The following is a 24,969-nucleotide window of genomic DNA, read 5'->3' as shown; positions in this document are numbered from 1 at the left end:
AAGCCACCAGCAGAGCTGTCTAACAGCACCTTACCCCCTTTCTCTCAGAGCATATAAATGTTCTATCAAAGCAAATGTTCATGTGTATGGGGAGCATCAGGAGAGATGGCATTTATCTGACAGCAATGGGCATCTCTGACTCTTGTGTAAACAGTCAAATAAATGCTAAAGAAAAAATAATTCCAAATTAATCAGTGTTTTTTTTTTGTTTTTTTTCTCGTGTTGAAGGAAACTCAGACAAACCTAAGGCAGATCTTCTATGTGGTTAGATTTGAACACGGGAACCCAGCTCTACAGGTGAACAATTGCACCAAACTTTTCTTCTTTTATTTGTCATGTGGTATACAGTTAGCATCTTAGCTTTACAATACTTTGTGCTTATTAAAAATCACTTTAATAATACACAACTTGAAGGAGTTTTCTTGGTCAATATGACTGATCCTCAATGGTCCTCCATCACAGATCGGCGGTGTGCCAACACCGACACTCCAACAATCAGTTGATCGCTGTCGACACCACTCAGTGAACACTGCAGGAAGCAGTTTGCAAGTGAACGCCATGTCCCAAATGAGCTGCAGTAACCGCTCACTGCCTAGTGGCCAGGCCTGGTTACTGCACTACACACTGAATGGAAGCAACTGCTTCCTGCCTTGTAGTGTGGACTGTGAACAGTTGTTTGGCGGGAGTGTCTGCATTGCACTGATCAGCAATTGATAGCCTATCCTCAGAATAGACTGTCGATCAGGTTAGTCCAGAAAAACCTTTAATGTTTTACCAGTAATGTATTATAACAGTTCGCACTTGTTAAGCTGCATTCACAACTGCATGCGTATTTTCATTTTTTTTTTCTTATTACATAGGAAGGGTACGTACAAATGCTTGTAACCCGCAGCAGGTTTCCCATTGTGGGAATTCTGCTCAGAGTCCCGCTACCATTCACTTCAATGTAAAAAGATCGTCCAGCGCAAGGTGTGCAGGTAAAATCTTGCTTTTATTAGAATATTCCAACAAAAATCGCATACAGAGGGTAATGTCTGACGTGTTTCGCACCTAGGTGCTTAATCATAGACTTATTCAGTCTACGATTAAAGGGGTACTTCGGTGCTTACACATCTTATCCCCTATCCAAAGGATGGTGATGCCTGCGATCATGCACGCGGCACCCCATTAGTAATAAGTCCCCAGAGCGTGTTCGCTCCGGGACTGATTACGGTCGACCGCAGGGCCGGCGGCGTGTGAAGTCACGCCCCCGCCCCATGTGACGTCATGTTCTGCCCCTCAATGCAAGCCTACGGGAGGGGGCGTGATGGCTGCGTGCATGATCGCGGGCGTCCCCAGCTGCGGGACTCCCACGATCAGGCATCTTATCCCCTATCCTTTTGATAGGGGATAAGATGTGTAAGCACTGAAGTACCCCTTTAAGCACCTAGGTGCGAAACGCATCAGTCACTACCCTCTGTATGTGATTTCTGTTGGAATATTCTAATAAAAGCAAGATTTTACCTGCACACCTTGCGCTGGACGATCTTCTTTTTACAAGTGTGTGCAACAAGCCGTGGGCGGGACCGGCGCGTCCCTGCGTAGTTAATACAGAAATGAGTTGGGAGAGAGAGCGGTACAAACACTGTGCATTATTGTCATTCACTTCAATGGGTCCGTGGAAAATCCACAATAGTGGCAGATTTGCACATTGTCAGCGGACCAATTGAAGTGAATGGTGGGAAAACCCACTGTGTGTTATATTGTGTGTTATATTGTACCCAAATAGAAAGATGAATGTCTGTGCTGGATCAATCATGTAATGGATGCCAGCAACGTCACACAGACCCTATTGCAGTGTTTCCCAATCAGGGCACCTCCAGCTGTTGCAAAACTACAACTCCCAGCATGCCCGGACAGTCTTTGGCTGCTGGGAGATGTAGTTTTGCAACAGCTGGAGGCACACTGGTTGGGAAAGACTGCCCTATTGTCTATAATAGATCATCAAGGTTCCGTGATGGTGTCAATAATTTCTCTGGCACGTTCATATTAGCAGAACCTTTACATTATTATTAATAAAGTAGCCTGTCCAGAGGAAGTGTTGCTGAGTTACCCATAGCAACCAATCAGATTGCTTCTTTCATTTTTGAAAAGGCCTCTGAAAAATGAAACATGCGATCTGATTGGTTGCTATGGGCAACTCAGCAACTTCTTCCACTGGACAGGTTTTGATAAATCTCCCCCAATATTATTTATATACATAATGGAATTAATAATTGAAATGAAAAAAAAAAAAAACGGCATGCTGGGAGTTGTAGTTTTTCAACAGCTGGAGGCACCCTGGTTGGGAAATACTGCTTCAGGGCTATTACAGACTGTAAGGAAACATTTTGCTTCTAGGAAAGGGCAGCTAAGCATTGTTTTCCTGTTAGTTTAAGTGATAATCCTGACCTGGTATATGCCCGTAGCTAAACATGATGGGAGCTGCAATGTCTAGATGCCAGGCTGTATTTATCAGAGGCATCCAGCCATGGTGTCAGCATAACGCAGCCACTTCTAACTCCAGCACAGTGCAGACATTCAGAAGCCAGCTCTTGCTTTGTTTCCAATGAAAATCCCCTGACTTGCATTATCTGCCTGCAGCCATGCAGAGGTCTTATTCCAAAACAAGGGGAAAGTAATGTCTATGTGCTTGTGAGTTGTTGGCACGGGTGGTCAGTGCCAGATCCTGTGTGGATGAGAAGATAATACTAAAAGTAATGTTTTTTCAGCATTGTGACTAAATTTTAATCCTAAAAATTTGAGGCTGGTTACAGATGACCCCAATGTCCCATCTAACCCTTTGTCACATGTACAGGGGGTATGGTAGTTGAAAAACTGGGAGTCGTGTAGTGGGGACTTCCAGTTACTGTAGCTGTCCCCGTGCCTACCTGTGACATAGAAGGGGGCCCCATAGTGATGTATTATATGTATGTCATCCAATTGATTTAGATACAACTAATATTATACCTACCATAATATCTGCATTCTGGATTTCTGTGAATAGGACATTTGAGTTAATGGCATTGACACGTACACTTTTGGTAGAGTTAGTATTTTATCTACAACCATTGGAACTGAATTGGATTCTGAGCTATTTGCGGAGAGTACATTAGGGTCATGGTCTTCCTGAAGAGTCGTATTTTATCTGTGGATTGTATTTTCTTGTATTTAGCAAAAGCTTTATAGAGAGATGGTACATTTCAACAGCTCTCCACATTTCATGGAAATACAATGTCCTTCACCTCTTCTCTATAACCGCGCATTCTCCTTCTGTGTTCGGTAAAAGAATTTTGTTTAATACAGTTGTTTCTGCCTAATGTAAACTGCATAGTTGCTGCATATAGTGGCCTGTTCTATACATACCAAATAGATCTGTAAAGATATAAATCTATGCTCTTCTCAGTCCCTTTCCCATAATACCACACTGGTGTTAATGGTTGGACTTAATTAGGGAGGCCGTCCACTATGTTCGGGACCATTTCACACATCCTTATTGACAGGGGGTGTAGGAAGACTTGTGGACCTGTTTTCTGAAGGCCTATCCACTGGATAAGGTTGTCAATAGCTGATTGGGAGGCCCACTACTACACAATTGACAGAGCCAAGGCTTCCGACTCCATTCACTGTTCACATCTGGGTGCCGTGACTGTGCTGAACAGCTGATCGATTGGTGTGCCAAGTGTGGGGACTCTGACGATCAGCTGTTTATGGTTCATAGACCATCAATGATTTCTTTATTTTTATTTATTTTTTTATCCAAGAAAGACTCTTAAAAGAGGCGGAATCCATGGTTCGGTGCTTAGTGTTGTAGTACATCATTTAAGGAATTTCTGTCTTAGTTATCTTTATAAAATGCTGCCCAAAATGTAATCCTTGTGACTCAAATGTGGAATGTGTGAAGGTGAACTTTTTCTTACACTTCACTTCAATTCTAAACATTTGGTTCAATACATAGTACGCCTCTAGCTGTAGAGTTAGAAATTGGACTGTAGTACAGTCTTCATAATTTAGAATGGCCTGCCCAGATTAACTCTAACTCTAGGTTGGCTCTGTTTAGGAAGATGAGTCCTAGTTCACGTGTTTTATCTTTAGAACGTGGCTGAAGAGTGTGAGGATTGGCTGTTTATTCCAAAGTGTCATAATGTCCTTCATTACCTATTTTTATCTTGGAGATCCCCAGGGACTCCTTTGAGAATGTGTAGTGTTAAACATACAATAGTTGTTCATTACTAAGGCTTCTTTTACATAATGTGTGAGGCTCCGTTACAAACGGACATTAAGGGCTCTTTTTTAGTGCCATTAATGTCCGTTATTGTAACAGAGCACAGAGGATCCCATTCACTTGAATGGGATGACTCTAACGTCCATTATGACTCCCGTTATTCCGCCCGAAGATAGCTGGAGAAAAAGACATCGCAAGCACAATTTTTTACTCCCTTTATCTTCTGACGGCCGTCACACTGACAGGCACAAACGTCAGTGTGAAAGGAGCCTTACATTTCAGGAATCCCTGATGTGGTCTGATGTTACTGACAGGTTTTTGATAGTAAGGTTTCACAATATTGACTAAATAAGTAAAGCATTAGTGGGTAAAAAAAACTAGGTTTTTGCCTAGATTATAGTCAGACTGCAGTGTTCTAAAACCCTACTTAATGGGGGCTGCTGAAAACTACTACTAGGATGTGATGTGACAAAAAAAAAACAGCAATTTTGGCCTATTTTTTTTTATAACGTTTACGCCGATTGCTATACAGGATCATTAAAATTTTATCTCAATAGTTCAGATAGTTACCCATGCAGCAATATCAAATATGTACATTTTTTTACCCCGTTTACAATAGGAAAAGGGGGGGACTAATTTTTATTGGGCGAGGGATTTATTTATATTTTAATTTTTTTACATAACTATATATACCCCATGTTTGTACCCCATAATTGTTAGCGCTGCGGAATCTGTAGGCGCTATATAAATAAATAAATGATTATTTTATATTATATATATCAAAAAAATAAAGGGAACACATCCTAGATCTGAATGAATGAACTAATCGTATGAAATACTTTAGTCTTTACATAGTTGAATGTGCTGACAGCAAAATCACACACAAATTATCAATGGAAATCAAATTTATCAACCCATGGAGGTCTGGATATGGAGTCACACTCAAAATCAAAGTGGGAAACCACACTACAGGCTGATCCAACTTTGATGTAATGTCCTTAAAACAAGTCAAAATGAGGCTCAGTAGTGTTTGGCCTCCACGTGCCAGAATGCCCTCCTTACAATGCCTGGACATGCTCCTGAGGGATGTCCTCCCAGACCTGGACTAAAGCATCCACCAACTCCTGGACAGTCTGTGGCGCAACGTGGCGTTGGTGGATGGAGCGAGACATGATGTCCCAGATGTGCTCAATCTTATTCAGGTCTAGGGAATGGGCGGGCCAGTCCATAACATCAATGCCTTCCTCTTGCAGGAACTGCTGACACACTCCAGTCACATGAGGTCTAGCATTGTCTTGCATTAGGAGGAACCCAGGGCCAACCGCACCAGCATATGGTCTCACAAGGGATCTTAGGATCTCATCTCGGTACCTAATGGCAGTCAGGCTACCTCTGGCAAGCACATGGAGGGCTGTGCGGCCCCCCCAAAGAATTGCCACCCCACACCTTTACTGACCCACCGCACCGCATTGCACCTCTGTCTGTAGTACACTAGGGTACAATGCCCTGCACATACCCCCATGTGTATAGCAATGTGCAGAGGTCTGGGTCACTTTGGTAATGTGGTAGCATGAGCAGGGCACATTATACAGGCAACTGACCATGCCCTGATCTCTAGCTGTATACATATCTACACCATGTCCTCATCTCTAGCTGTATACATATCTACACCATGCCCTGATCTCTAGCTGTATACATATCTACACCAAGCCCTTATCTCTAGCTGTATACATATCTACACCATGCCCTGATCTCTAGCTGTATACATATCTACACCATGCCCTCATCTCTAGCTGTATAAATATCTACACCATGCCCTCATCTCTAGCTGTATACATATCTACACCATGCCCTCATCTCTAGCTGTATACATATCTACACCATGCCCTCATCTCTAGCTGTATAAATATCTACACCATGCCCTCATCTCTAGCTGTATACATATCTACACCATGCCCTAATCTCTAGCTGTATACATATCTACACCATGCCCTCATCTCTAGCTGTATACATATCTACACCATGCCCTCATCTCTAGCTGTATACATATCTACACCATGCCCTCATCTCTAGCTGTATACATATCTACACCATGCCCTCATCTCTAGCTGTATACATATCTACACCATGCCCTCATCTCTAGCTGTATACATATCTACACCATGCCCTCATCTCTAGCTGTATACATATCTACACCATGCCCTGATCTCTAGCTGTATCTGCCCGCATGTTCTACTCTGGGGTTTGTGGCACCACCTCCTTTCCTTTTACAATGAATTGGCTGATTATTCAGATATTACCGATTAAAATTGATTAATTGATGCAGCCCTAATTCGTATGCATGATGGGGATTTTACCTGCACCTAATATCTGCCATGAATCATTCTCGTAAGAACTTTTTCTGCAAGGAAGAACTTTCTATAGTGAATAAGTTTATACACTATTTATATTTATGACTGGTTACCTTATGACAGTATTTTGTTCCAGCTAGGAGTATGATTATTCAGCATTAATATTGTTAAACTCCTACATAATAGAGATGATTAGGTTCCACATCTTTATTTAAAGCGTACCTGTCAGATCACCCAAAAAAAAACAACTGTATGTTGCTCAATACCTTATCCTGGTCATGTACATGTAATTTTTATGTGTCTATGACCTATATTACCTTTTATTTACTTGCAGAAATTGCTCACTTGAGAATTTTCTCCACCACAACCAGGGGGGCGTGTCTCTCTCTTCTCCTCACTGTGATAGCCACTCCCTCTCCCTCACTTTGTGCCTACAGATTTTTCAAAACTACAGCTCCCAGCATGCCCACACATCCTTTGACTGTCCAGGCATGCTTGGAGTTGTAGTTTTGCAAAAGCTGGAGGCATATGATTGGTAAAACTCTGATTTACAACAGTGTTGCTGCAAGCTGTGTTCCTCCACCTGTTGCAAAACTACAACTCCCAGAAAAAGGCTTTATATAGTAGCAGTTCCCCCATTATACAGTACCCCCCCTGCCTGTTTACAGTTGTCCCCCTGTATTACATACACACACTTTGTTTAGATACACACACATTCACTTCATATATTCATGAACACGAACATTACATAGACACACAGATATACACACATACATATATATATATCCACACACATATGTACATGCAGGGACACTTACCTTTTTTTTTTTTTTTTTTAATCCTCTTTTCAGTCACCATCTTCCTTGTAGGTCTTTCACCTGCTCACTGCCAACACTGTTCTCCCACCCCTGCCCCTTTCTCCTCACACGGCAGGAGAGATAGAGAGGAGAATTAAGTGAAGTAAACACAGGCAGAATAAGGGGTCTGGAAGTGAGCACAGCAGCTCTGGACCTGCATGCAGCCCTGTCAATCATGAAGTGGGTCCATGACTTAGGTGATGACCAGTTGACACTGCAGGACTAGTATGTATCCCAGGAGGCAGGATGACCCCTAGTGGCCAGTTTTTTTGTCTGGCTTTTTCAGTATGAAATACTGAAAATTTTCTAATGAAAGCAATTGCAAAACCTATTGGTTTTGCATGCTTTACAACATATCAAAAGTTTTTATATCTGACAGTGCCCATTCAAAAGAATTCCTAAAACTGTGGAAAAGTACAGAGTTATGTACAAAAAAAGTAAACAGATACAGGAATAGTACTAGTGCAAAAATGTATGCAAGCTCGGATACTATAGATATCATGTACGGATATAAAAAAAATGGCAGAATTGCTCCAACTAAATGATCACAATACATATAGAATACTGGTATTCCTAGGAGTATAGAGATTACACATACATCAAATAAAAGCAGCTGCAAATTTGAAAAGCACAACTATATCCAGCTATTGCTAACCCCAATGTGTGTTTTACCACGGCTTCTTCAGGGTGACCGAATAACCTAGTACAGTGAACCCTCAACTTACAATGGCCTCAACATACAATAGTTTCAACATACAATGGTCTTTTCTGGACCATTGTAACTTGAAACCAGACTCAACATGCAATGCTACGGACAGTCCATATCTGCGAAACGTGTCAATACACATTAGAACTGACCAATCAGAATGGGCATTCACTGGTAAAACACCTGTATTACTGAAGCAAATGCACTGAATTCCTGTCTAGTAGCGCCCCGTACAGTACAGGGAGGTATTACATGTTCTGTACTACTCTTTATCTGTGCCACAGTTAGCTGTTTCTTTGGACATGAAGTAGGGGAGGCAGCATTTTACTTTTTTAGGGCACTGTGTATCCTGTACAGGACCCTGAAGAAGCTCCTGTCCTCTACATAGACAGTGATTACAGCTCCCAGCAGATCTTTCTTACCTTTATATGTAAGGATTTGCTTTATTTGTATTAGTTATCTACTTATTGTTCATTAATCCTCACTTTTTCCTATTTTTGGTTGAAAATTGGGGCTTCAGAACCAATTACCAGGTTTCCAGAGTTATGGTCTCCATATACAATGGTTTCTATATACAATGGTCGGCCTCGAACCAATTAATATGGTAAATTGAGGGACCACTTTATGTCCTAGCAATACTTTGGCATTCCATCAAAAAAGGGATGCCAATGTATAGTTTGGACGTACTCTCTTGACGCAGTGTGAACCAAGGTTTTGTGGGTCACTGGTTCTGTCTGTGCATACCATGGGCAATTTACTTGCTGGGTTTTAAACTTTATTGATGTAAGTTTGATTTACATGAACCAAAGGGGTGTCTGTCTTTTGACTGTAAAACTAACATTATAAATGCGACAGCAGATGTATTGCATTGGGCTTATGTTACTAACTACTGTTTTTTGTTAAAAGAATAGGTGCACGTCTTAGGGCAGATGGAATGTCTACAGCCATTGTTTTTGTCATTGCTAATAGGAGTTTTACTTTCTTAACTCTGTATTTAATTTTTTTTTATCAAATCAGAAGTAGTAATTAGTGACTTTTTTAGACTTACCACCAGATATCGCTGTATTAGCAGCATTAGGATGTAATGAGCCAGATACAGAGATTAAATCTAGCCAAAGAAGACAATGACTCTGGATGATCACATCTTAACTAGCTGTAATACGGGAACATCTGCCACATTGATCAGTGACCTGCCTCAACATTGTCCTATTATGGATCCTTGACCTGGAGCCTCAGGGCCTCCTTATTTAAAAAAAGAAGAAAAAAAGACCTAGACACTGACACCAACCTAATAAAAAATGGGTATTCAGACCTCAAGGAACAGTTGGTGGAATGATGCTATCATTTAGGATGATTTATAATATAAAGCTAGAAATGCTGCTGGTTTTAAAATACTGTATAGTTTTTATTCATATATTAATACAATAAAAGGCATTACCCTGAGCAGGGCCCTTGCTACAGGGTCAGAGGCTTAATATATTAAAACAAAATATAATTACAAAATGTTAAAATGCATATATGTGTATGAGATGCATGAGAATTCTGCCACTTATGTTGGTATAAGGACATTTCTTTTTATAATGTTCAAAGCGTTGGCAGCGGTGCTGCAGGGTTATGATGCGTCTGGAATGTCAGATCCTAATGTTGCAGAATTGCAGGAGAAAATAGAATTGCAGTCTGTACACAGGGTGGCATGGGTATGCACCCGGCCTGCTGTTTTTGTACCTGCGATCCTGGAGTGATGCGCAAATTATTATGGAAGGAGGTGGTGAAACTTGCCTGTCTGCCGGGGGAGACGTGGTCTGACTTCTGGATGGCACGGAGCGATATCCGTATCAGTGGAGATGAATCCAGGCTGTGGATGAAATACAAGTGCTCCCGGCAGTGGCGTCCTGGTGCAGTGGGTGTCGTTCAAGCAATGTGGTACACTGAGCAGGGGACTGCAGCACGTGGATGACAATATGGTTATTGATGGTGGCAGATCATGCAGGGAGATCTGTGGAGGCCAGATGCGTTTCGGAGAGGTCCCCTTTATCAATGGCCATTGAACGGCACCCACTGCACCAGGACGCCGCTGCCGGGAGCACTTGTATTTCATCCACAGCCTGGATTCATCACCACTGAGCCGGACGCCGCTTTGTGCCATCCACAAGTCAGACCACGTCTCACCCGGCAGACAGGCAAGTTTCACCACCTCCTTCCACAATAATTTGCGCATCACTCCAGGATAGCAGGTACCATCAAAACAGCAGGCTGGGTGCATACTCGTGCCACCCTGTGTACAGACTGCAATTCTATTTTCTCCTGCATTTCTGCAACATTAGGATCTGACATTCCAGACGCTGCAGCACCGCTGCCAACGCTTTGAACGTTATAAAAAGAAATTTCCTTATCCCAACATAATATATTAAGGCTCTGACCCTGTAGCAAGGGCCCTGCTCAGGGTACAGCCTTTTATTGTATTAATATATGAATAAAAACTAAATTGTAAAACCAGCAGCATTTCTAGCTTTATATTATAAATCATCCTAAACTATAGCATCATTCTACCAACTGTTCCTTGAGGTCTGATTACCCATTTTTAACTCTGTTTACTAATTACTTCCACTATGGGCACAGTGCATTCAGAACCTCGGTTAAGTTATCATCTTAGTGTGCAGCCACCCATCTTTTCTTTTCTGACACCAACCTCCCTGGCTTTTTATGGCCATGCCTTACAATGAGGTGAGCCATCCATTCATGTTGTAGCAGTAATGGCCAACAGGTCATATTTTCAGGATTTTTTTTTTGTCTTTTACAGGGGATATAATTATGGTCATTGCATCAGCCACAAGTGTTCTCTGTATGGGATATCCTCAAATCGTGACCTGTTGGGATTACTTGAGGACTGCGCTTGGTAAAAACTGATGTAGGATAAATTGCTCACTCATTCCAAAGTTTTCAGCTAAAGATTACTATGACAACATGACAACCAAGATTACTATCGGAAGCTAACCCACCAGATGACATTGTACTCCACTTTTCTTTATAGGTGACTAGCAACCACTCCTGAATTTTAGGTGAAACTCTTGTCAGATGAGGCCTGGGTTAGGGTTTGTCCCTCACCCTCAAAAATGTTTACAGTTTTTCTTTAAGGTTGAAGTGCTCCTTGTTTTTTTTTCTTTTTTTTAATAGTCATGGCTTTAAACTAATAATGTGTGTTGGTTTTTTGGATAGAACTTTTGTTTTCACCTGCAAAGGTGTACAGCTATAACAATCAGGTTGTCACAGATAGACTTTGTTAGAGCCAAGTATGCACTGGTCTATGGTATTAAAGGGGTTGTCTCATCCTTGGCAATCATCAGAAGCCACAGCAGTCCTAGAGATATGCCACCAAAGTGGCGCTAGGAAAGCATCATGCCACTTGGTCCCCTCTTGGCTCTGCTTAGCTATTTGTAGTTGGCCACATGGAATGAGCCACCAGTGTCTATGAGAAGATAACACTTTCAACTGATATATGAATATTAAAATGGTCCGACAATTTTTGCCACATCCAGCAAGTGTATGCAATGTCAGAATCATGAAACTGGGTACATGTCCTAGAGAATTTAATAAACAATTAAAATAATTTGGCTACTGAGATTCCTTATGATCGTTTCATTGATAGATACTTTTGCTGAATACATGTCAAGGGGAATGGAGGCTAAACCAGCACCAGTGTAGTATTGTGACAATGACTATGCCAGTAAGGAGTGTGTGTATCCTATAGCCGCTGTTACACATTACTGGTAGCTTTTCAGCTCATGTGTTCTTTTTTCCCCTTGGAGCGTGTTGTAGATTCCTTCTAGATATGGGTGTTTATACATCTCATGATGGTGATCGTCATTCTGTCTCATAGCCTCTTTTATGTGGCTTTACCCATGAATTGCTCATAGCTATTAATTTCCTTCCACAGGGATTGCTTAGAGATAAATATCAATTTGATCAAAATTGTTTGACAAATTGGCTTAAACAGGCAATTATAGCCGCCTTGTACGACAGCAGAATACTGAATTAGATTTTTTTTTTTTATCAGGGTCATAGCTTGTCTTTCAGCTCTTATGGGCAATACTGGAAGCTGTAAAGCCAGATCAATGATTGTGTAACTGATGCTTATAAAGAGTCAATCCAGGAAAAGATGTTTGAGGGGTTCAAAACCATGGATTTACAATGGGACCCCATTGCCTAACTTTTTCTGAAAACACCAGATAGCTGAAATAGCCGACATTGCGAGATTCCAGTTAAAGTACAAGCAGTTTTTAGGTATTTAATAATGAGAACTTGGATGACGCCTGTTTTGGACATACCGTTTTTACTAAAGACACCCAAAGCCATACTTGGGGCATTGTTAATACAGCACCAGGTATGTCACATGGTCACAAGAAGTTGCCAAGAAGAATGTTGCTGTGCTGCATTATTCAGTTGTTTTTTTTTTGTCAGTTTTTTTTTGTTATCGCTCTTGGCTGTGTCACATCATATTTCTCGTATATGACATGGATGGCTGTGGGGCTTGTCACAGCTCAACAGTTTAATCACAGTAGTTTTCGTATTATAGATTGAGAAGAAAAAAAATAACCTAAGAGGCGTCAGGCATGGAGGAGTCATTCTGGGGGGAAAAAACAGATATGGTACCTTGTTTTACACTTTGCTTTTCACTTTCTAAGTAATAAGACTATTTGTTTCTATGCAAAAGTCTTTTTATTTATTTATTTATTTTTAAATTATAATAAAATGACATTAATCTCAGACCTGCCGGCAGTAGATGAGGGTGGTGTTGGCCTGTCTCTGTGTGTCACTGCCAGCTGACAGGCATTGTTAACTGTGCATACCCTTCACATACATGAAGGACATTGCTTAGTAGTACCCATGTAAACCTACAGTGTGCAATAGACTACTATAGACTATTAAACCTGTCCTGTTTTTATATAAGATACTACTGCTGTCTCTAAGAGCTTAGACACATGGCTGGGTTCAATATATAGATCTCGTGAATCCTGCATAGTGGCACTAAAGGGGTACTTCGTCCCTAGACCCCCGCAATCTCTGCTGCAGCACCCCAGACATCCGGTGCATGGAGCGAATTTCGCTCTGTGCCAGATGACTCGCGATGCGGGGTGGAGGCTCATGACTTCAAGGTCATGCCCTGCTTGTGATGTCACAGCCACGCCCCCTCAATGCAAATATATAGACGTTATTTTGTGATGGAAGATAGTTACGGGGTGCATGCACTTCTTCCGGTCATTCTTTCGTCACAAAATAACGTCCGTTTAAAACCCTTTAAGGACGCAGGGTTTTTCAGTTTTTGCATTTTCGTTTTTTCCTCATCACCTTCTTAAAATAACTCTTTCAATTTTGCACCTAAAAATCCATATGATGGCTTATTTTTTGCACCCATTTCTACTTTGTGATGACATCAGTCATTTTACCCCAAAATCTAGGGCAAAACAGAAAAAAAATCATTGTGCAACAAAATGGAAGAAAAAAAAACGCAATTTTGTAACTTTTGGGGGATTCTGTTTCTACGCAGTAAATTTTTCGGTAAAAATGACACCTTATCTTTATTCTGTAGGTCCATACAGTTAAAATGATACCCTACTTGTATACTTCTGACAAAAATCATAACTACATGCAGGAAAATGTATACGTTTAAAATTGTCCTATTTTTGACCCCTATAACCTTTTTTTTTCCTTTTTTTTTCGTTTACGGGCATTATGTGGGCTCATTTTTTGCGCCATGAACTGAAGTTTTTATCAGTACCATTTTTGTTTTAATCGGACTTTTTGATCACTTTTTATTCATTTTTTCATGATATAAAAAGTGCCCAAAAATACGCTATTTTGGACTTTTGAATTTTTTTTGCGTGTACGCCATTGACCGTGTGGTTTAATTAACAATATATTTTTATAGTTTGGACATTTACACACGTGGCGATACCACATATGTTTATTTACACAGTCAGTTTTTTTATTGGGAAAAGGGGGTAATTCAAACTTTTATTAGGGAAGGGGATAAATGATCTTTATTAACTTTTTTTTCAAATTTTTCTTTTTTTTGCAATGTTATAGCTCCCATAGGGGACTATAACATGCAGTACATTGATTCAATACACTGATCTCTGCCATTGCATTGCAATGGCAGGGATCAGTGTTATTGGCGGTTGATTGCTCAAGCCTGGATTTCAGGCTTATAGCAATCAATCGCCGATCGGACGCGGAGGAGGCAAGTAAGGCTCCCTCCTGTTGTGTTCTAGCTGATCGGGACATCGTGATTTTACCTTGATGGTCCCGATCAGCCCGACTGAGCTGCCAGGAAGCTTTTACTTTCACTTTAGATGTGGCGATCAACTTTGATCGCCGCGTCTTAAAAGTTAATGCCAGACATCAGCCCGATCGGCGATGTCCGGCATTAGCCACGGGTCCTGGTTGCTTATAGCAACCGGGACCCACCGGGTATAATGCGTGCTCACCTGCTGAGCGTGCTTCATACCTCGGGAGCCGCATATGGACGTTTATAAACAGGGTTAATAATGGACTATAACGGGTTAAAACGGATAATGTAAAAATCCCATAGACTATAATGGGATTTTCTAACTATCATTTAACGGACAATTTTCAGGGTTTTCATAACGGAACATCAAACGTATCTTTGAAACGGAAACATTTTATAGTACTATAAGGAACTATATAACAAGCAAAAAATAAATAAAAAGAAGAATAATAAACCCAACCCTGTACCACACCTTATGTCACTAATATACGTCTCTGGGGATAAAATTAAAGAATACCACAGCATTTTTTTTATTTATTTTTTAACAGAAAAGTAGTGGGTGCAGAACATGTAAAGCTCAAGTGGGCGGTGCAGTGATTGACAGCGATCATATATGTGCTTATAGATAACTGTGAATTACTCAGTAGCACCAACCACTTGACTATTGAGCTCAGAATGAGCAGAAGTTTCCATGAGTAAATAAGTTATGGTAGACTTTTCCCACAAAACCAAAATGTCAATCTGCTCTGCTCCTCCTCCTCTATAACACACTGCCTGTGGACTGGACTGCAGGTTACCTTTAAACAAAATGCATTATATATTGGTGATGATCTAATGCTTTTGGCTCCATCCCGGACACAGAGCTGAGCTAAGGTACTGTATGCTTTACCCAAGGTCCGTGACGGTAGCTGTGTGCACAGTGCCAGAAAGATGTGGAAGAAATGCTGCAGGAGGGCTTGTATGACAAAGCCCTAAGGCAGTGTTTCCCAACCAGGGTGCCTCCAGATGTTGCAAAACTACAACTCCCAACATGCCTGGACAGCCATTGGCCATTGGCTGTCCAGGCATGCTGGGAGCTGTAGTTTTGCAACACCTGGAGGCACCCAGTTTGAGAAAAACTGCTCTAAGTCCTAGTTCTGACTGCAGTATTATGTGCATTGTGAAATCTTCTGATGTCTAAAGGGAGAAGTATAACTAAAGACTATGGGGGGGTTTATCCAAACCTGTTCTGATCAGATTGCTTCTTTCATTTTCCAGAGGCCTTTTCAAAAATCAAAGAAGCAATCTGGTTACTATGGGCAATTTAGCATCTTTTCTTCTGGACAGGTTTTGCTAAATCTCCCCCTATTTTCAGTCGGACAGGTGAAAGAAAAATCTGCAGCATATTACAAATATCATTCCCACTGTGAAAAAAATATGCATGGAAATTGACCTGTACTTCAGATTTATTGCAGATTTTCCCTATTAACTTTAACCTCTTAAGGACCCAGGACGTACAAGTCCTCTGCACAAGGTTTGATAAAACTCCCCAATGTATTTAAAATTTGCACTTGTAGATTTTCTTGTGAATCCAGATCGCTCCTGTAACAAGTGGAATTATTGTGACTTTTTGCTTCCCCATTAAAGGGGTACTCCTGTGGAAATAATTTTTTCTTTTTTTTTTCAATCAACTGGTGCCAGAAAGTTAAACAGATTTGTAAATCACTTCTGTAAAAAAATCTTAATCCTTCCAGTACTTTTTAGGGGCTGTATAATAAAGAGAAATCCAAAAAAAGAAATTAATTTCCTCTGATGTCCTGACCACAGTGCTCTCTGCTGACCTCTGCTGTCCATTTTAGGAACTGTCCAGAGCAGCATATGTTTGCTATGGGGATTTTCTCCTTTTCTGGACAGTTCCTAAAAGGGACAGCAGAGGTCAACAGAGAGCACTGTGGTCAGGACATCAGAGGAAATGCATTTCTTTTTTGGATTTCACTTTAGTATACAGCCCCTAAAAAGTACTGAAAGGATTAATATTTTTTAATAGAAGTGATTTACAAATCTATTTAACTTTCTGGCACCGGTTGATAAATTGAAAAAATAAAAAGGTTTCCACTGGAGTACCCCTTTAATGGGGAAGCAAAAAGTCACAATAATTCCACTTGTTACAGGAGCGCTCTGGATTCACAAGAAAATCTACAAGTGCAAATTTTAAATACATTGGGGAGTTTTATCAAACCTTGTGCAGAGGAACATATGCAGTGGAGCAGTTGCACATAGCAACTAACCAACTTTTATTTTAACAATGTTATGTAGTATAAGAAAATGTATCCCCTATACAAAGCATAGGGGATACCCCGCAATCTGCTGGGACATCCTGCAATCTTCTATACAACTCCCTGAATCTCTCCATGAAGGAATCGGTGGCCGACACCCCCCCTCCATGCATCTCTAACGGAGAGCCAGAGGTACAGTGTTCATGTATCTAACGCTCTCCCATAGAGATACATGGAGGAGGGAGTGTGTTGCCCACTTCTTTGTGAGGGGGTCTATATTCTCCTTGCACCAAGAAGAAATCACACTGTGAACAAGGAGAGTTGGGCGACAGACAGGAGATTGCGGGGGGTCCCAGTGGTCAAACCATCCACCCTTGGTGGTCCCAGTGGTCGAACCATCAGACGCAAATCTCCTATCCTTTGGATTTACCCATGAAAATGCTCTGCAATGCTATTTTCTAGAGCATTTCAATCCTGTGAGGACGTAGCCCAAGTGCACGGTCACAAAACAGATCGCTCCAACAGCGTCTAAATTCAGTATGGAAACCATATTAGAATTCCAATGCAACCCTCTCTCCCCCCCCCCCCCCCTTTGGACTTTCAGTGTGCATGATGCCTCAAATTTTCCACGGTTTTGAAATATTACAATGAGCTGATTAGTGTCCTAGCTCCCTGGTGTGGTGCTAGCTAGGAAATCTATCGGAGGACAAAAACTGTCTGGTTTGCACAAAGCAACCATCAGACTTGACCATCACGCCCCTCCCATAGATTTGCATTGATTGGGTGTGGCCGTGAAGTCACGAGCAGGGGCGGCCGTGACATCACGAGCCTCCGGCGCTGCACCCGAGGCTCTAAACGAACGCCAGGTGCAGCAGGGAGATTGCGGGGGTCCCCAGCCACGGGACCCCCACGATCAGGCATCTTATGCCCTATCCTTTTGATAGGGGATAAGAAGTCTAGGAGCGGAGTACCCCTTTAAAGGTGACATGCTCGGAGCTTACACATGGCAGTCTTATGTCCAGCCTGTTCAATGCAAATATTACAACTTGTATGTAACACATCACACAATGTTGCATTATGGGATTATTTCCACCGACAAAAATGCTAGGAATTATCAGGAAAATCCACACAGGACTGTCCACCCCGCATCGACAGTGATCTGGCACAGAGCGAGGTTTGCTCCGTGCATCAGATGTCCGGGTCCCCCGTGGCAGGAGATCAGACATCTTATTCCCTATCCTTTGGACAGGGGATAAGATGTCTAGGGGAGGAGTACCCCTTTAATCTTTAGTTCCGGACTTCTTAAAAAAAATTACTTAGACAGTAACTTTCACTTGGGACAAAAGCAGAGCAGAGTCTTGTTGGGCTGGTTTGGCCGGTGAGGTATGTTCTGTGGCCTGTTATAGGAGGATCATGATGCATGCAGACTTGACTGGCCCGTGAGTAAATACACTGCTCAAAAAAATAAAGAACACTTAAACAACACAATGTAACTCCAAGTCAATCACACTTCTGTGAAATCACACTGTCCACTCAGGAAGCTACACTGATTGACAATCAATTTCACATGCTGTTGTGCAAATGAAACGGACAACAGGTAGAAATTATAGGCAATTAGCAAGACACCCCCAATAAAGGAGTGGTTCTGCAGGTGGTGACCACAGACCACTTCTCAGTTCCTATTCTTTGCTGATGTTTTGGTCACTTTTGAATGCTGGCGGTGCTTTCTCTCTAGTGGTAGCATGAGATGGAGACAAGGTAGTGCAGCTCATCCAGGATGGCACATCAATGCGAGCTGTGGCAAGAAGGTTTGCTGTGTCGGTCAGCTACCTCCGCCTTTGTGCAAGGAGGAGCACTGCCAGAGCCCTGTAAAATTACCTCCAGCAGGCCACAAATGTGCATGTGTCCACTCAAACGGTCAGAAACAGACTCCATGAGGGTGGTATGAGGGCCAGACGTCCATAGGTAAGGGTTGTGCTTACAGCCCAACACCATGCAGGACATTTGGCATTTGGCAGTGAACACCAAGATTGTCAAATTCGCCACTGGCTCCCTGTGCTATTCACAGATGAAAGCAGGTTCACACTGAGTACATGTGACAGTCTGGAGATGTCGTGGAGAACATACTGCTGCCTGCAAGATCCTCCAGCATGACCGGTTTGGCGGTGGATCAGTAATGGTGTGGGGTGGCATTTCTTTGGGGGGCTGCACAGCCCCCCATGCGCTTGCCAGAGGTAGCCTGACTGCCATTAGGTTCTGAAATGAGATCCTCAGACCCTTGTGAGACCATATACTGGTGCGGTTGGCCCTGAGTTCCTCCTAATGCAAGACAATGCTAAACCTCATGTGGCTGGAGTGTGTCAGCAGTTCCTGCAAGAGGAAGGCATTGATGCTATGGACTGACCTGCCTGTTCCCCAGACCTGAATCCGATTGAGCACATCTGGGACATCATGGCTCACTCCATCCACCAACGTTGCACCACAGACTGTCCAGGAGTTGTCCGCCACCTCATCAGGAGCATGCCCAGGCGTTGTATGGAGGTCATACGGACACGTGGAGGTGGGTTGTAGTTTTGCAACAGCTGGATACACACTGTTTGGAAAACACTAATTTAGGCCGTGTTCACACAGCTGAAATTCTGCTATTTTATGCTCAAATACCGTTCTGTAAAGCTTGCTGTGGAACTTAGAATTTCTCTGTGCTCCAATTCTGCCAAACTTCAAAGCCCCATTGAGTTCATTGGGATTTCGTCCGGAATGCTGCAAAATTTAAATACCTATGTTCAATGTTTTCGCAGAATCCTTCGCAGAGTAGAATTTCTGCAACTGAATTTCTGCTGTGGAAATTCTTGTGTGTGAATGGGGCAGCGGATTCCCCATTTAATTTAATGTGCACTAAATTTGGCGGAATTTGGCATGGAGATTCCATCATGTGTAGATAGCCTTAAAGGGACACTGAACATAATGATCTCTAATATTGCAAATAACACTTTGAATTAAGTAAAAAAAAAAAAAATGTGTCCCAGAAAATCAGCCATCTCCTCTCTCCTCCAACTTTTAGTTCATTTTCTGCATCTGTCCATAGAGGTTTTGCCAGTGATGTGTAATTTATTTCAAATATTCGTTTGTTTACCATAATAGTTTTTTTATCCTATTGCTTTGAAAATGTACATGTTATAGGATTTATTATCGTGTGACCTGCTTTTCTGTAAAATTATATAGTGCACATAAAGTAAACTTTCAAAGGAGATGTGCAGTAGATGGGAGTAAATTACTCATAATATTTTTTTTATGCAGGCTAATGTAAAGTGTAAAGGAATAATTACAGAGGAACATTAGGCTTCCCAAAATTCAACCATATTTTCATTTATTGTACAAAAAAAAAAAAAGTATGAAAAGAAGAAAATGTATAGAGAGAAAGAGAGATATACATAACAGGCTGGATTATATAGTGACATTGGAACCTTTCAGTGGGTGGGATACAATATGTTACGTAAGTTTTCAGACCCTTTCACTTTTTTCACATTTTTTTTTATGTTGAGGGGGTCCTGCCCCCAAGCTCCATGTTCAGAACGCCGTGGTCACAGGCTGGAGATTGTGGGGGGTCCAGCGATAGGGGATAAGATGTCTAGGGGCAGAGTACCCCTTTAACTCTGGGAGCTTACTATTTCCCTTGATCATCTGAAACCTTGATCAGAGTCACCTGTGGTTGAATCAGATAATTGGATATGATTGGGAAAGACACATCCCTGACTATATAAGGTCTAACAGCTGACAATGCAAATCAGAGCAAAATCTAAGCTATGAGGATGAAAAGAATGGTCTGTTGAGCTCAGAGACAGGCTTGTATAGAAGTAAAATAACAAGAAAGAACTGTTCTTAGTTTCAGGAAATTCAATCCAGATGCTGGTGGTCGATTAAAGTGCTATATAGCACTATGTTTATTAATAAATAAAAGCAATGACGCGTTTCGGAGGTACAGTCCTCCTTCTTCAGATTGGCATACATGACCTGTCACAAACAGCTCTTTAAATACATAAAATGGGCGCCAAGATAAAGTGGGTGGAGTTACAAACAAATCCCTTATTCAATAATCATTGTGAAAAACATTAATATCAGATTCTCATAAGTCAATGCAAATACACTCTCTCATATTTCCTGTTATTTAATGTAGCAAAACAAAGTTAAAAAAAAGAGAGCATACTGTGCGCAACTAGAGGTCACAGCAAACCCATTGTTCACTTGAACCAGTAGTTTTCAAAGCTTAATGGTAACCAGCCACGTGTTGCCAAGGGGCGGAGTCACGTGACCTTATCCAGCCACTGGCAGCACTCCTATAGCAAAAGATATGAATAGAGTATATCAGACATTGTACTGACATGTAAGTATTTACACTTTTATTTTTTCCTCCTTACCTTTTTAAAAATCGTAACTTTCAATTTTGCACCTAAAAATCCATATGATGGCTTATTTTTTGTGCCACCAATTCTACTTTATAATTACATCAGTCATTTTACCCAAAAATCTACAGCGAAATGGAAAAAAAATCATTGTGCGACAAAATTTAAGAAAAAATATAATTTTGTAGATTTTGGGGACTTCCGTTTCGACGCAGTACATTTTTCGGTTAAAATGAGGCCTTATCTTTATTCAGTAGGTCCATATGATTAAAATGATACCCTACTTAGTCATGGCCGTAAATGAAGTATTTCTCACAGAAAAGGATTGCAGTAACACATGTTTTGCTATACACATGTTTATACCCGTTGTGTGTATTGGAACTAAACCAAAAAAGGGAGGAAAAAAGCTAATTGGACATAATGTCACTCCAAAAATGGTCTGGATAAAATTATTAGCACCCTTAACTTTAATATTTGATTGCACACCCTAGGAAATAACCATCAGTAAGCTTCTTACACCTCTCAGCCGGAATGTTGGACCACTCTTCCTTTGCAAACTGCTCCAGGTCTCTCTTATTGGAAGGGCGCCTTTTCCCAACAGCAATTTTAAGATCTCTCCACAGGTGTTCAATGGGATTTAGATCTGGACTCATTGTTGGCCATTCAGAACTCTCCAGTGCTTTGTTGCCATCCATTTCTGGGTTCTTTTCATGTATGTTTGGGGTCATTGTACTGCTGGAACACCCAAGATCTCGGACGTAAACCCAGCTTTCTGACACTGGGCTGTACAGTGCAACCCAAAATCCGTTGGCAATCCTCTGATTTCATGATGCCTTGCACACATTCAAGGCACCCAGTGCCAGAGGCAGCAAAACAACCCCAAAAGATCATTGAACCTTCACCGTATTTCACTGTAGGTACTGTGTTCTTTTCTTTGTAGGCCTCATTCCGTTTTTGGTAAACAGTAGAATGATGTGCTTTACCAAAAAGCTCTATATTGGTCTCATCTGTCCACAAGACGTTTTCCCAAAAGGATTTTGGCTTACTCAAGTTCATTTTGGCAAAATGTAGTTTTGCTTTTTTATGTGTCCGCATTGGGGTCCTCCTGGGTCTCCTGCCATAGCGTTTTATTCCATTTAAATGTCTATGAATAGTTCGCACTGACACTGATGCTCTCTGAACCGGCAGGACAGCTTGAATATCTTTGGAACTTGTTTGGGGCTGCTTATCCACCATCCGGACTATCCTGCATTGACACCTTTCATAAATTTTTTGTCCACACCCAGAGAGATTAGCTACAGTGCTCTGGGTTGCAAACTTCTTGATAATGTTGCGCATTGTGGACAAAGGGATATCTAGATCTCTGGAGATGGACTTGTTACCTTGAGATTGTTGATACCTTTCTGTTGTACATGCTTAGTGTAGCACACACAAACACAATGCAAAGACTAAGTGAACCTTTCTCCTTTTTATCTGCTTTCAGGTGTGATTTTTTTTTTTTATATTGCCCACACCTGTTACTTGCCCCAGGTGAGTTTAAAGGAGCATCATATGCTTGAAACAATAGTATTTTTCCACAATTTTGAAAGGGTGGCAATAATTTTGTCCAGACCATTTTTGGAGTTTGGTGTTACATGATCGCTTTTTATTCATTTTTTTTATGGTATAAAAAGTGACCATTTTGGACTTTTGAATTATTTTGCGCCTATGCCATTGACAGTGTGGTTTAATTAACAATATATTTTTATAGTTTTGACATTTACGCACGCGGCGATACCACACATGTTTATTTTTTACACATTTTAGTTTTAAATGGGAAAAGGAGGGTGATTCAAACTTTTATTATGACATTTATTAACTTTTTTTTACACTTTTTTTTTTTTTTTTTGCAATGTTATAGCCCCCATAGATGCCATGATCAACTTTGATTCGGCATCTAGAGGGTTAGATGCCATGATCAACTTTGATTGCGGCATCTAGAGGGTTAGATGCCATGATCAACTTTGATCGTGGAATCTAGAGGGTTAATACCTGACATCAGCCCAATCGGCGCTGTCCGGTATAAGCTGTGGGTCCCGGGGTCAGCTTCTGAGCGCGCTTCACAGATCAGGAGCCGGCCACGGACGTAAATATACTGTTAGGATCTATTTCTCCCTGTGATCAGTCAACTCCAGCCGTTTTGATTAGCAGACAGATTTAATGCACAAACTATGGCCTGGAACTCTTCTCGTCGCGACTGCCATTGGCTGGATGTTGTCAGGTGATCCCCGGCCATGGCGACGCATCCCTAGTAACCTCTCTTCAAGCCCCATTCAACTACACCCTCTCTTTTTAACTTTGTTTTACTACTCTCTATCATATTTCCTGTTATTTAATGTATTTGCATTGACTTATGATAATCTGATATGAATGTTTTTCACAATGATTATTGAATAAGGGATTTGTTTGTAACGCCACCCACTTTATCTTAGGGCCCATTTTATGTATTTAAAGAGCTGTTTGTGACATGTCATGTATGCCAATCTGAGGAAGGTGGCCTGTACTTCCGAAATGCGTCATGGGTTTTATTTATTAATAAACATAGTGCTATATAGAACTTTAATTGACCACCAGCATCTGGCTTGAATTTCCTGAAACTAAGAACAGCACCTTTTTATTTGTGTGGTGGCAGTGTGTACATGCACTAAATGTATTAAACGGTTTGCATAGCATGTGATCAATATATACACATTTTTTGGAAATTACACTTCAGTAAACCACTTTGTATGGTTCCTTCTCTGCGGCTTTATAGCCTGTTGTGCCAATTTGTGCTACACTAATGCTGCCCCCAGCCAATTTTGTGTGCCAGATCAGGGCTGGTGTAGATTTCAGACAAATGTAAGTCATTGTGATGTTTGTGACTTTTTAGCAAGTCACACTTGATAGATTCATGACCACTGGAGATAAAACCACTTGACTTTGACATGCCTACGCAATCTTAAGAAGAAAAAAAATAAGCAAAAAAGTAACTGCGACAATGTTAGAGCTAAAATATAGTGCACATACAATGAGACATTTTTTTGCTGGCTTTGATCAGAGAACACAAGTGTATCATGCTGTGCCGTTCGTCTCTGAATGGAGTAGATGTGAGTGGATTGATATAGATGAGGCAAAATTATAAAGAGGGGGAGATATATGGTGCACAATTGGGTTGATTTATAGTGTGTGAGGGAGCAGGTATTAGTTTTGCCCCCATACAAATATAAATCACTTTTGCAGGGGAGTTTTAAACAGAAAAATAGATCAAAGGTAAAAATAAAAAAATAAAAATTATTTGCAATGCAAAAGCTGAGATTAAGCTTTAGAAGCAGTGCATGGTGTTGCCACTATGAAGCATAAATACTATTCCCAGCTGTCATTTCATCATATAGGTAATAAAATGAAAGGCTGACCTGAATGAGAGTCCCATTCTAAATGAGATCCAGAAGTCTTTTCTTCCTATGCGGCTTTGCCCTGTCCCTTCCAGCTTGGCGCTCCCCTGCACTCCTTATTCCTAGGTACCATTGCAGTTCACACAAGGACATCTAGCTTTTATTGCTGTTTAACCGAGTGTGCAGCCAGATGAGGTGCGCTGTCTGCATTACTCCAGAGGGTATTTAAAGATTAATAAACTATACAGTGTTTAAAGAAAATGAACAAGTATTTATAGTCAATAGCTATGATACAGTTGTGACGGCTGTAATGTGTGTGAGATGTAGCATGGAACATCAATGGAATTAGAGAATTATCAAATTAGATTGAACTCCATCATGGATCGTACTGCATCCTCCTTACAATAACTTTCTATTCTAAATAGATTGATTAGAAGTTTTCGTCATATGTTCTTTACCTA

The 24,969-nt window shown here is 41.2% G+C and overlaps 1 protein-coding gene across 13 annotated transcripts in view; it reads left to right on the top strand.

The window, feature by feature from the left end:
• The window catches only part of PAK3 (p21 (RAC1) activated kinase 3), a 188,285-nt gene that overhangs the window by 90,466 nt on the left and 72,850 nt on the right, over positions 1-24,969 (top strand). For 3 of the 13 annotated variants that reach the window (XM_056540324.1, XM_056540325.1, XM_056540323.1), the window contains exon 2: positions 229-297. The exons of the other annotated variants lie outside the window; for them this stretch is intronic. The gene's annotated coding sequence lies outside the window, so the exon portion shown is untranslated. The remainder of the gene's footprint in view (positions 1-228; positions 298-24,969) is intronic. 13 annotated transcript variants of the gene reach the window in all.

Source organism: Hyla sarda, chromosome 9 (assembly GCF_029499605.1).
Source record: "Hyla sarda isolate aHylSar1 chromosome 9, aHylSar1.hap1, whole genome shotgun sequence".
Lineage (NCBI taxonomy): Eukaryota > Metazoa > Chordata > Amphibia > Anura > Hylidae > Hyla > Hyla sarda.
Note: the sequence above shows the minus strand (reverse complement) of the source record. Positions and strands in the feature narration are given on the sequence as shown.